Here is a 12,647-nt window from a genome sequence, read left to right on the forward strand (position 1 = left end):
GATGGGGATGGCTTAATTATAGCTGAATTGAGCATTTATTATAGTCAGAGACTGTGATGAGTGCTTTACATACATTATTTCATTTAACCTAAATATTAACTACCTGGTGTTATTGTCACCCCCATTTTACAGGTAAAAAAACTGAGGTCCAGAGAGGTGAAATCATATGCCTAATGGGTGTAATAGTGGGGACTCATGGCTACTCTTGACATAAACCCAATTAAAAACAAAAACCTGTAAGCCAACGAAAGGAACTTATAGGCTCATGTAGCAGAAAAATCTAAGGTAACAGCATCAGGCATGGCTGGATCTAGGCACTCGGGTATCTGTCTTTCTCCATCTTTTGGTGTGCTTTCTTTATAGTTTTACTCCCAGGGGAATTCTTCCTCATGGAGGTAAGATGGCCAAAAGCAGCTTTAGGTGTACCCCAAACTAACTCAGCACCCACCATCGAAATGCAAGTATCATTGGACCAACTTGGAGGGTTGTGTGGCCATCTAACCTGCTCTCTGTGGTCAGAAGGACTGGTAGGTACTATTGTCCGAACCAGGGTTGCATGCCCACTTCTGAGGCTGGGAGGGGCTTAGGGCGTAGGAAAGGTACATTCTCACAAAGGAAGACCAAGAATCTGTTCTCAAACCCCACAGAGCAGAATGAGGCAGCCGAGCAACAACAGCCCACCACACGGGGATGTGACCCAGAGCCTCCTCACTCAAAGCCTGCGTGTTAACCAGTTTGCTCCAGCCCCTCTGCTTCGATTGCCTCTTTCTAATTCCCTGGCCCTGGGCTGAGCCCTCTTGGAGTTCCGTCCCTCAGCGCTCGGCGCTGAGCACTGGTACTTAACGGTCATGCCAAGTGGGTGATGGATGGCGGCTGCCGTGAAGTCTCTTCAAAGGGGATGGGCAGCTGCTGGCTTGGAAATGAGCCTTCTGTAGGGACAAAACGCAAATGCAAACACACACCATGGGGCCGCCTCGGCCTTTTGTGGATTCTCCCCTTTGGGCCCCTGCCTCTGTTTCCAATTTGCACCCCAGGGCTGTGGGCAAAGTAAAACATCCCAGAGGCTGCTCTGAGAGGCAGAAAATCTTAGCAGAAATGGAATCATGCAACTATCCTGCTAGCCAAATGATTGTCCATCCCTTTCTAGTCTCAGAAGGTTTGCCCTGGAAGATACCCCAGGTAGTTTTCCATCCCACCTTCCCATCAAGCACATGAGGCCCAGAGAGGGTGAGGTCTTATCCAAAGGTTGCACAGCCAGGGAGTGGTGGCAGAGCTAGGACACGTGGACGGAAAGAGAACTGATATTAACTGCGCATCTACTATGTGCCAAGCCCACGCTGGGGGCTTCAGCCAAGTTTTAGCTGCTCGCTCAAACCACAGGGCAAAGCTTTAGGGACAAACCCTCAACGTGTAAGGCAGGAAAGAGCCCGAGTCCCACACCAAGGCCCAGCTTTGCAGTGCATCCTTGGTCGAATCACTTCTTCTTGTCTGAGACTCAGTTTCTCAATTTAGAAAACAGAACTGACGACCCCAAGGGTGATTCCATCTCAACATTCCACACTGTGTGATAAAGGCCATCCTGGGGGTAAGGGGGACTCTCTGGGCACCTTTTTAGCTATGAGAGGGAGAGCTATGGCCACAAATTCTTATGTGAGTAGCTGTGACATTGAAGCAGGACAGCCTTGACTGAGAGGATAAAGTCCTAACTAGGAGCCATCCCAATCTCCCTCACCTCCAGGCCTGTGCCCATGCTGTCCCCTCCCCGGCTAACTCCTACTCCCCTCTTTCCTTGCACCACCCGCTAAGTTAATTTAGGAGCCTCCCGAATGCATCCTAGGCCCCTCTACTCCCCATCAGAGCACTTTTCACTGGGTTGCAATCTGCCATCCACTTGTCTGTCTCCCCCAGTAAATCATAAAATCATCAAGGACAGGACTGACTCTGGTCAAAACTCTATCCCTGACACCCAGGACAGAGCTGGCACACAAGAGGTACAGGTGAAGAGTGAACCCCAACTAAATTCGGGCAGTAATGGGGATCCCAAGAGTTCTGAGAAGATGATGCCCCAGAAGACCCCTCTGAGCAACACTCAGAAGCGATTATTTTCCTCCCCTATTTACCAGGACTTCTGTCCCCTGTCTGCCTGGATTATCAGCGGTCATAGCAGTAATGACAATCACAGTGATCATATTTCTGGCTGTGAGACTAGAAAGGGGACTTGTCACCTTACACCTGAGCCACCACGAGCCTCCCAACCCTGGCCGCAGCCAGGGTGATCCTTCCAAAAGGCAGATCAGGTCACGTCCCTCCTGGGAGCCCAACCTTCCAAGCATTCCCCATCTCGCTAAAAGCCCGAGTCCTTAAAATTCCCTACGAGGCCGTAGCAGGTTGGATTTCAAGCAAAGGCGTGCAAAGCCACCCCGCACCCCGGCCAGATCAGCTTGTATCACACAATCCAGAAGGTTCGGATGGAAGAATCTTTGGGGTCATCAATGCCATTTTCTAGAAGGAGAAACTGAGATGGGGTGCAGCATGCACCAGGCGGGCTCAACGCCGCTGGAAGGGGAGAGCAGGGAAGGCTGGGCAGGGGATGAGTCAGGTGAAGAGGCAGGCCCAGGAGAGCCCCGGAGCCAGAAAGTCCCATGGGAGTTAGCCCACGTTGCGCGGAAGTGGCCCGGCCCCCACACCCCTACCGTTGTCAGTTACTGGACGTGAACAGCAAGGAAGGGCAAGGTGGCTCCCTGCAGCTGCGCCATCCCTGGGGCTGACAGCTGAGGGCCGCTGGCCAGTGACAACACCGCGGCCACAAGGCCTTCCCCCAAGGAGAGTCCTAACAAAGTCCCCACCCAACCTGGCCCCCACTACCTCTCTGGCCTCAGTTCTCCTCCCCCGCCTCTGGCGACCCTGGCCTCCTCCTTCCTCAAACCCAATCTCACCTTCCCACCTCAGGGCCTTTGCTCTTGCTGGTCTGTCCACCTGGAGTGCTTTGCCCCCTATTTCCACGACTTGTCCCCTCACTATCTTTGGGACTCTGTGCAAATGTAACCTTACCAGAGCATCCTTCCTTGACCCCCTCAGTAAAAGAGCAGACCCCCACTCCTCCCCTGCCCTCCTTCACTGCCTCTCTCTGACATACTGTATAATCCTTGTTTATGTGTTATTTTCTGTCTCCCACCTCTTGAACCTAAGGCCCAGGGGAACTGTCTGATGCAGTGCACACAAGCAGCACCCAGCTGAGAACCCAGTACATCGCAGGAACTCAGTAAATACCTGGGGGCTGAATCAGCAAACCTCCAGTCCTTCACTTGTAGCGGAAGAGCTCCTGGCTTTGAGCTGTTTAGAGCAGCCCTGTGCATTGGCCCTCAACAGGATGCCCGGCTTCAGCATCTTAGCGTGCCCATGATGTCGGTGCCATAGCTGTTTAATTCCCATTAGCCCCAATGTACAGAGGAGGCAGCCGTGAGGCAGTGAAGCCACACGCCCAAGGTCACACACCAGGGAACAGCTGAGCCGTTGCAGGAAGCGGAGACTGTCTGACATGGTGCGGGGTGGGGGAGGGTGTGCTCATCGCAGCCGTTCCTCAGCTCAGGGGTCCTGCCGCCCCTTGGCTATTTCTCTTATTTCATGCTCAAGTCTGCAATTGCTCTCTGAGTATAATGGCGTTTATTAACTTCCCACTGAGCTCATTACAGAGCAGCCACCTTATCACCGACCACCTGCATTCGGAGCTGGGAGGGATCATTCCCAGCCTATAAATAGCCCCAGTCTCCACCCCAACAGAGTCACAGACTCAGAGGCCACCAGCTTCGCCCAGAAGTTCCAGTCTAAGGACAAGGAGCTGGCCCTCCCTCTGCCCCCCATAAGTCAAGCAAGAATCTGTCTGAGTCTCCCAAATCTCTCTGTTCCATTGGCCATCCCTGTGTCACATTTATCTTGACACTGTGCCAAATTCACTGCCACATGGATGTCAACCTCAGCACAGCCCAAGAGTGCCCTTGTTGGGACTTCCTCTGATGACATAGCAAACTCTCAGGCAGACGTGAGCTTCGCCATGGACTCACTCTGTGCTCCTGGGCGAGCTGGCCTACTTCTCCAAGCCTCAGTTTTCCCATCTCTCTAATGGACATAATCACGCCCTCTATGAACGCTTGTGTGCAATTTAAATGCAGTGACGAATGCTCTGAGCCCAGGACAGGAGTGTGAGCTCAGTCACTCAGGCCTGACTTCTCCACTATGCACAGAAGGCGGAGAGTTTAGGGACCATGGTATTTAAGGGGCCCATGAAAATGTTTAATTTCTTTTAAAATCAAAACACAAACTGTTATATAATCCAGCCCGAATAATGTTCCTTCTCGTACCAACACAGTTGTAAAATATAATTTTAATTATTTTTTTAATGGAGGAAGGGGCCCACAAAGGCAAAAGTGCGTACAGCCCAGGAACGCCATGATGCAGTCCTGCAGCCATATGTGTTTGGGGAGCTGGAGGTCAGGTCTGGTCACAGGCTGGGACCCCAAGGGGGTACTTGATCAGTTTGACCTGTACTTGATTAGCTTGACTTGAACTCTGGTAACTCGGTGAACCACAAGGTTTGACAATCAAGCAGTCAGTCCACAGTCTAGCTCTTTTCTAACAAAACCCATTCCTTTATTCTTGCAATAAATATTTATGGACCGCCTACTCTGAGCTAGGCATGGTCTGGGTTCAAATAACAGTGTGGGTACTTGCTAGGTGTGTGAACTTGGGAACATGACTTGACTTCTGTGTGCCATCGATAAAATGGGAGTAACTGGGTTGTCAGAATTCAGACAGTTAATCCAGGGAAGTGTTTAGAAGACGGTCCAGTGCATAATAGTCACTTCATGATGTGAGCCCAAGGTACCACCACAGACGTGGTCTCTGCCCTGAAGGAGCCTGCAAAACACAATAAATGAACAAGCACGTTAATAAAGCTTTTGGCCTTGGTGGTCGTTAATGCTGGGAAGGGAATAAGAGAGTAGCGTTAGAGCAACCCCCCTCGATGACCTTCAAAGGCCACAGTCAGCCCAAGGAGGCCAGGTGGATAAACACCCAACCTTCCTCTCCCCCCATCCCCTCATCTCCTACCAGTCTCTTCATTGGCTGAACCCAGCCAGGGCCACAGGGCGTGGGAACATGTCGATGTGTCCAATCAGGTCAGCTTCCTGGGCTCAGGGCAGGGTGAAGGATGGAGCTCAGTCTGGAGGGTCAAGCAGGATGCATCCCACACAGAGCCCTCCACCGCCTAGGCTGAAATCATTCATTAGCTCCTCTTTGCCCACAAGTTAAGCTCCAAGCTGCCCAGGATGCCCCCGGCCCCTCACTCCCTACACCTGTCTCCACCCCACCCCTGCTCCAATACCCACTCTCCCATCTCACCCTCAAGCCCTAAGCCACATCTCATGGTTCCCAGAAAAGCATCAGGTCATTTCACACCTCTAAACCTTTATCCGGGCTGTTCCCACCCCCTGGAATGCCCTCCCCACACCCACACCTGGGCAACAGGACAGTGAGACAGTGCAGAGCCTGGAAACCTGGGTTGCAGTTCTGTTTCTGCCACTTCCTAGCTGCATGACCTGGGGGAAGCCAATTCGTCTGGCTGAGCCTCAGTGTTTCACCTATAAAATGGGAAGGATGACAGTCCACTTCATGAAGTTGCTGTGAGGTTCAAATGAAATAATACTTATAAAGTGCTTGGCAGGAGGTCACTCAATGAGTCACACTAGAGGAAATTTTTAAGAAGCAAATGGTTGACAGAGCCATTCCTGACCATCTGTCCCTTGAGGTATCAGGGCCCCACTTTTCTGTGAGCATCACTGGACCTTGTGTGGACAGCTCTTGGGGGCCCTGGCATGCTTTCCTCTGCATCTCCATCAATGCCCTGTGAGCTCCAAGGGAGAAGGATCTGAGGGCATTCCTATATGTGTCCTCAGCATCCAGTGCATAGTAGACACTCAGTGAATATGGAATGAATGAATGAATGAATGAATGAACAAATATTCAAACCAGTGAACCAATCTGCCTGCCCCTCCGCTTGAATAAAGCTTCAACTACTTTAATCCCAGTCTGGACTACTAAACAGGGCACAGGGTGACCTCTCGAGGAAGCCCAGGCCAAGGTCATGGCAGCGGGAGCGGGTAATAAGGGAAGCACCAGGACTGGGAGGGGGCGGCAGGCCCCAGCTCATTGGAAATGCGGAAAGAATCCCAGCGGTGGCCGCCTTCTCTGGCAGGGAGCACGCGGGAAAAGACAAGAAAAATGAAGCCGCCACAATCTCATTTTCTGAGGCCTGCAAGTCAGCCAGGAAATAGCTATTATTCCATCGCACTGTCGGTATTAAGTTATTTCCTTCACTAAATACAGGAATGTTCATGAATATCTATTGAGTCCCAGGTACAGACACCTCCTGGCTCTGAGGCTCAGTCACTCTGCCTTTACATTCCTCCAACAACACCCCTCAATCTTGCTCTGAAGTGAAAGACAATAGTATTTTAAATTGGTTAATAAATCTCAGGATTGATGCTCCTTGAAGGCCCAGGAACTTCGTCTCTATTACTTGAATAAAAGGGATCACATTTTAACCACTGCTGCGCTAGGAATTTGGGAGAGTGACCCCAGCCAGCTGCTCCTTCCTCTTCCTGGGGAGGGGAGGGGAGGGATGGAGGTTTCAGGGCCCTGGGTCCGACGGAGCCCTTTTGACGGCCAGGAAATACTTATTTTCTGGCTAATTCAGGCCAGTTGAACATCTTGGGCCACTTTGGTTTTGATGGCTTCATGTTTGGCTAGTTCCCCTGGATTCAAACAAAAGAGACTCGGAAGCAAAGCTCCAGGGAGAATGTGGGTGTCTGGCATCCTTTTAAAAAGCACCTGGATGCAGATAAGGAAGGTGGGGGAGTGGAACATAAATAATACTGCTTGGAACATAATTCCAGGGGTCGATTTTTACACCACCTTCCTCATGAGCACAGGTGACCTTGGGCGTCCCCGTTGGGGTGGAGAAAGCTTTGAAAAGACCAGAAGATGGAGAACGTGAAGTAGGACTAAAATGTCTCCCGTTTGTAGAGTTTCTTGCCACCTGCTTGATGTCCTTTACCTAATCCATCCTCACAGCCACCCTAGAAGGTGCAAAGTACACACATTGTCCACAGGCAAGAAAATCCACAGGCCAGAATCATCCCTGTGTACCCAGCACCCAACACAGAGTCTGGCCCCAGAGTAGCAGCTCAGAACATAGTGGGAAGATGGGCTGTTGTACAACATCCCTAATTTACAGATGTGCAAACTGAGGCTCAGAGTGGGCAAATGGCTTGCTCAGCATCTCACAGTGAGCTGGCCTGTCAATGATTCAGCTAAGGCAGTCTGTGTACCCACTATGCCCAGGGACTAAGCTGGGTACTAAAGATACAGGCCTGAACAAAAAAGATGCTTTGATGGAGCTCACCATCTCGGAGTGGGGGAGGCAGAGAGCACTTGAGTGAATAAAGAGAGACCCAGGACAACTTCAGGTATACAGTAAGCCCCCTACATGCGAACAAGTCCCATTCCGAGAGCACGTTCGTAAGTCCGATTCGTTCGTAAGTCCAACAAAGTTAGCCTGGGTACCCAACTTATACAATCAGCTATATAGTACTGTACCGTAATAGGTTTATAATACTTTTCACACAAACAATACATAAAAACAAACACAAAAAATACAGAAAACATTTTTAATCTTATAGTACAGTACCTTGAAAAGTACAGTAGTACAGTACAAGAGCTGGCACACAGCGGCTGGCATCGAGTGACCAGGCAAGAAGAGTTACTGGCTGGGGGAGGGAGAGGAGGTGGCAGACGGTAGAGCTGAAGGATCGTCAGCAACAGGAGACGGAGGGCAAGCTGCAATGTCACTTATGCCTGACGTCGATGGAACGCATGTTTGCATCTTTGAAAATTCACAACTTGAAGGTTCGTATGTAGGGAACTTACTGTCTGTACCTAACTGCTGAGAAGGCAATGAAATGGGGTGTTGGGGTCCACAGGGCTGGGAGTGGTAGGCTATGGCAGTGGGGCAGTTCCTAACCCTATCTGCAGACTCTGGAAAGCAAGGGAGCAGAAGCCTATCTCTGAGACCCAGTGAGGTCTTCGGGGGCAGAAATTATACCTGATTTGAGACCCCAGCACCCACACAAGACCTGGCTCACAGCCAACGCTCAGTGCGGGGGGGAGGGGGGGGAGATGGGTGAGTGGAGGGTTTCCACTGTTATTAACACTGCTCTGCTCATCGTCTTCTGCACCCCCTTATCGGAACTTCCCTCCAAACCCCACTCTGGGTGATCATCTCCTGTCACTGGGCATCATGCCCTAACCGGGTCACACAGATCCCAGGCCTCCCTTCTGCCCTTGGTCTCACTCTCGAAACTGTCCCCATACAGCAGCCAGAAGGATGCTTTAAAAACATGGGCTTCCCTGGTGGCGCAGTGGTTGAGAATCCGCCTGCCGATGCAGGAGACACGGGTTCGTGCCCTGGTCCGGGAAGATCCCACGTGCCGCGGAGCAACTAAGCCCGTGAGCCATGGCCGCTGAGCCTGTGCGTCCGGAGCCTGTGCTCCGCAACGGGAGAGGCCACAACAGTGAGAGGCCCGCATACCGCAAAAAAAAAAAAAAAAAAAAAAACACCCGGTGATACGTCACTCTGCTGCCTGAAACCTTTCAAGGCTCCTGCTGCCCTAAGAGCCAGGTTGGAGGTCCTGCCTGAGGGGTCACTGCTTCCACGTCAGCCTCACTTTACACTGCCTCTGTCCTCACCCACTACCAGCCATTGTGACTGAGGCCACACCCCCAGCTCCTCCCTCATGCTCATGGTTTTGCACATACCTCCTCCTAGATGGCTTCTCCACTTCCCATCACCCTGTTCAGCACCTCCTTCACCCTGTGAGCTGCTGCTCAAACATGAAAACCCACATCAAGAGTGACCTCCTCGGGCTTCCCTGGTGGCGCAGTGGTTGAGAGTCCGCCTGCCGATGCAGGGGACACGGGTTCGTGCCCCGGTCCGGGAAGATCCCACGTGCCGCGGAGCGGCTGGGCCCGTGAGCCATGGCCGCTGCGCCTGCGCGTCCGGAGCCTGTGCTCCGCAACGGGAGAGGCCACAACAGTGAGAGGCCCGCGTACCGCAAAAAAAAAAAAAAAAAAAAAAAAAAGAGTGACCTCCTCCAGGAAGCCTTCCTTGATCTCCAAGGAGTGTTTGGTGCCTCTTCGGGGCTCCCCCGACTGCCTTAGCTTCACGCGTTGCAGCACTTACACTGGGTCATAATCATCTGTATCTATGTCTGTTTCTTGCCTTCAGAATGTTAAATGGAAAAATCTCATATTCACTTCTTATCCCAGCATCCTACAGAGGACCCAGCATAGAGATGCCAGTAATAATTGTAAGTGAAACTCACTATTTCTGCTCATCCATTATGGTAGATGGTTTGCAAAAATGCCCCAATTCTCTGCCCTCCCTGAATCCACACCCTTTGCAATGTGACTTTGAAACTCCTCCCATCAGAGGATGAAACTTCTCCCCACTTCCAGAGTCTGGACTGGCCATGTGATTCACTTCGGCCAATAAAATGTGGTGGAAGTAACACCATGCCAGTTCTGAGCTTGGGCCTTAAGAAGCACTGGAGCTTCCACTCTCCCTCCTTAGAAGCCTGCCAGCCCCCAGGCAAGCAAGTCCAAGCTAGCCTGCTGGAGGGCACAAGACATGTGGCCCACTCACCTCCATCACCCCAGCCAACAGCCAGTCAACTGTAGAACTTGAGAGTGAGGCCATCCTAGACCAGCCAGCCTCCAGCCACCTCACCAACTTCCGTAAGAAAGTCCAGCTGGGCAAAAAAAAAAAAAAAGGAAAAAGAAAAATAAGAAAACAAGAAAGAAAGAAAGAAAAAGAAAAAAAAAAGTGTATTGACATATGTTCCTGAGACTGTGTTGCTATTTATTACACAGCATCTTTATGGCAGTGGATAACGATACACTCGTTGAAAAGCTTTGAGATGCTTAGCACTGGGTGTAACACACCACCAGTCCAGATCACTCCTGGAAACTATCTCCCAACCCAAGGACTCAAAATATCAGGGTCTCTTCAAGACAGATCAAAGCACAAATTCCATAGCTGTCGCTGGTGGAGCAGGTGGAAAGTGACCCCCCAGCTGACCAAGTGACCTGTCGTCACAGGTGGGTCAGAGGAGCCAAGCCCCAAGGCACTTCCAGAAAACTCACAGTGTGGCAAGGGCCCCGACCAGAATGCTGAACTCCATCTGGGGAATAAAGCCAGACACATCACTCTTTTGGACAAGCATTTTTTTTTTTCATAATTGACAATTCTTGGCATATTCTCCCCTTCTCCACGCACAGCCTTCCTTTCATGTCACCCATGCACATACCAGACACTCCGAGGTGACTTCCCTTGAAAAGAGAACACCAGAGAGACCTCTGGCTCCCTATCCTTAAATATTCCACTTGTTATAAATTCCCTGAGGAGTCTTCTCAGCTCCAAATATCAGGGGAACAGAAAGGGGGAGAAAGGGGGGAAAAAAACACATTCTCGGAACAGTTCTTTGTACTTGAGATTCTTTGGTTTGTATTAAAATATTCTCATCTCCCCAGAATTTATGAGCACTCCTGGCAGTAAGAGGGTACGCTTTGTCCCTGATCCTGTGTTCTAGAAATATAACTAACAGTGTCAGAGTGGACATCTCTGGGAGGGAGGGGGAAATGGGCCAGACACTTCCAGAGCATCTGAGTTGAGTGGTCAGGGAAAGGCAGACTCATTTCCTGACCCCTCTTATCAGGGAGGAGACTCAGCAGTAGGCACCTCCCGTCCGTGATCTCATTTGATTTTTCCAACAGTCCTACCAGGCTACTATCATAATCATTACCATGCCCCTCTCTCAGAGGAAACAGTGAGACTCTTAGGAATAAAATGTCTTCTCAAGAGCTGGAGCTGGTCAAATATGGGCCTCGAATTTAAATCCGGATGTGACTGACACCCAAATGCTCCTACCAGCCAACCATACCGTCTGGAGGAGGAGTGATCAAGGGAGGCTGCCTGGAAGAGGCAGGACTTAAATTGAGTCTCAGAGCTGCTAGAGTCCCAGCTAGCTGTGTTTTCTGGTGGCAGAGATGCAGCTGTCCTCATACACTCAGTCTCTATAACATCCTGAAGGGAGCATGATCCCTAATTTATTCAACATCATTTTTAAAAAATACATGGATCTGATATTTCCTCCTTTACATAAAAATCTCTGCTTCCCCCACCCCTGTGCCAGCTAAGCAAAATTTAACATCCTGAGCATGGCATTCAAGTTTCTTAATAATTTGCCCCAACCTACCTTTGCAGCTTTCCACCTCATTATTACCACATACACACACACACACACACGCACGCACGCACGCACTCACGCACGCACGCACGCAGGTATACCCTCAAAGATATCCCATGTGCTAGTCAAACAACACTTCTCCTCTGGACACAGACTTCTTCCTCTACATCTCTTGTGGTATTCCCACTGCTGGCAATGCCTTTCTCTGCCTAGTGAACTCCTAGGCATCCCTCAGAGCCCAAGTCAAATGCCCCACCGGCAGGGAAGCTTTTGCTTCGCCCCTTCATGTACAGTTCTTTGTACATGCCTCTGATAAGAACCAGCACAGAACTAATTGGCCCATAGTGTGACATCTGTCCCCCTTACAATGAGTTTTGCAGGTAGGGGCTCAGGTATTCTATTTCTCTGAATCCCCACAGCTTTAGCACGGGGCCTGGCCTTTCATCTAGGGGTCAATAACCACAGATGCTGATAGATGAATAAATGAATGAGTGAATGAATGAATGAATGAATTAGTGTATTGTAGGCTTTCAGGAGTTGCCTATTGGGTGAATATAAGCCTCTGCCACACACACGCAATAAAGAAGTCTGCCTCAGCACCTTTGATGGGGTGCACGGGACATCACTCTTCTCACCTAAAACTGCTTGTTTGGGGGGGAAATTGAAACAACAAAAATAAGGCCTGGCAGGCAGTCTGACCCCCCACCCTGCACCACGGCCCCACTGGAGGGAAATAGACTGAGCAGGTCCCAGTGTCTGGCTCTGCCTCTCCCTCGCCCCAAGTTCCAGATCAATCTTTGTCTGACAGGTGGCCTATCTCACCAAACATCCTCCCCGAGAGGAGGAATCGGGGGTTTTCAGACCCACAGCCCAGTCGAGGAGCTGAGACTGGAGACAGAGCTGATAAAATGGTAAAATGGCATCAAATGCGGGGCACGTGGCTTTCGTCCCAGAAATCCAGGTCTGGGGAGGGGATGGAGGAGCCCTCGTTTCTCACACTGGCCAATTTCCATGGTGCAAATATTCCCATCACAACTAATTTCAAGCCGATGGTTTAACAAGTGACTTAGAAAACTCCTGAATAGTTAACAATAGGCTCTTGTGAACTGGTGTGAACCAGCTCCAGCACCTCAGAGCCGTCTATTATTATTGTTTATATTATTATTACTATTCATCCAAGCAGCATTATTTTTGGTTTTTTCCTTCCATAAATCTACATAAGATTTCACTTCAACACTGGAATCTGCAAGCTAAAAATAGTTTGAAAGTCAACAAAGCAAATGATCT

The sequence above is a fragment of the Kogia breviceps genome, chromosome 15 (assembly GCF_026419965.1).
Source record: "Kogia breviceps isolate mKogBre1 chromosome 15, mKogBre1 haplotype 1, whole genome shotgun sequence".
NCBI lineage: Eukaryota > Metazoa > Chordata > Mammalia > Artiodactyla > Physeteridae > Kogia > Kogia breviceps.